Below are 1448 nucleotides of genomic sequence, written 5' to 3'. Positions count from 1 at the left end.
GGAGACCGGTAGGTTTTCCAGATACAGGTCGATAAAGGGTGTGCAACTACCTCCAGGTAGTGGAAAGTTTATTTACACTTTGCTACACGTAAGATACCAAAGTATGGAGAGAATTGAGCTCAGGCATGCAAACTCTGAAGTGGGGAGGGTCACAGAAGATTAGCTGTAGATACAATTTTTTCTGAAAAACCTGAGGATAAAGGGAATGTCATATAAAATATGTACTACCCATTTACTCTCAACTACTCTACAGTTAACAAACCCTTTATAAAATAGACATCACACATTATGTACAGTTTGTAAAAAAAACAAAAACTTTTAAGAGCAAAAACAAATCTCCAGCAAAAATTAAGCACGTTTTGTGGGTCTTCTTGCTAGCTGGATGTTCTTGGGCATAAATGGTTTTTTTTTTTTTGCATGAATGGCGCATAGGTTTTTGTCCTCAAAAAGACCCACCAAGTATGCCTCACTTGCTTCCTACAGGGCACCAATGGCCACGCTGTGGAACCTTAGGTCAGTCTTAAGATCCTGAGCGATCTCCCTTACCAGATGCTGGAAGGGAAGCTTGTGGATCAGCAGCTCAGTGGACTTCTGCTACCTTCTAATCTCTCTCAAAGCCACAGTACCAGGCCGGTGTCTGTGAGGCTTTGTGACACCTTCAGTTGAGTGGCCAGCTGCTTCATGGGAGCCTTTCCTCCAGTTGACTTACGAGCAGTCTGCTTTGTATGAGCCATTGTTTAGGAATGTAAATGAACAGTCCCAGAGAGTACAGAGAACACAACAGACGGGGCGAGTAATAGCCACCACCATTGTTAACTTGGTGAATAGCCAAGGGGTTGATGATATTTCAAACTATAGTGCTTGACCTGATTGTATTGCAAACCAGAGAAATTTCTGGTTTATGAAAATAGGTATCCTTCAGATCTATCATAGCCATAAATGCTTTGTGATTGATCAGGAGGATGATAGTGTTTGACTTGAATTTTTTTTATTTATTGTAACTCAGAATGTCCCTTTTGGTTTGGGGACAAGGAGGAGGGTATAATTATGACCTTTAACTGACTTCATGCTGGGGTACAGGTGTTACAGCATCTAAGGTGAGAAAATCTTGTACTCCCTCCATTGGGTAGGCAACGTGGGTAACGGTATGTCCAGACTACGGAATCCCAGCAAATCACCCACTGCTCGCATCTCCACTGGTCCCATAGGTTTTATTCTATGGTTTTGCAGATTTGGAAGAATGACTCACACTCTCTGGGCCTTTCACTTGCTTTTTCTATGACAGTTTCGATTGAGTAAGAACCCTCTCCAATGGCCTCCCTTTGGGATAAGAGCACCTTCCACATTTATCCTTTCCTTTAAAATATCTCCTTTTTCTGTTTTAAAATGTTCCTTACCCTTCTGATGCTTTTTTTTCCATTCTACTGCTTTCTCAAACATTTCCTCTA

The 1448-nt window shown here is 41.6% G+C and overlaps 1 pseudogene; it reads right to left on the bottom strand.

Annotated features, from left to right (window-relative positions):
- Positions 1-348: 348 nt before the first annotated feature.
- Positions 349-734, bottom strand: LOC138787315 (histone H3.3A-like; annotated as a pseudogene).
- Positions 735-1448: the final 714 nt, after the last annotated feature.

Source organism: Dendropsophus ebraccatus, chromosome 3 (genome assembly GCF_027789765.1).
Source record: "Dendropsophus ebraccatus isolate aDenEbr1 chromosome 3, aDenEbr1.pat, whole genome shotgun sequence".
In the NCBI taxonomy this organism is placed as follows: domain Eukaryota; kingdom Metazoa; phylum Chordata; class Amphibia; order Anura; family Hylidae; genus Dendropsophus; species Dendropsophus ebraccatus.
The sequence above is the reverse complement of the archived record's forward strand: the minus strand, read 5'-3'. Positions and strand labels throughout refer to the sequence as shown.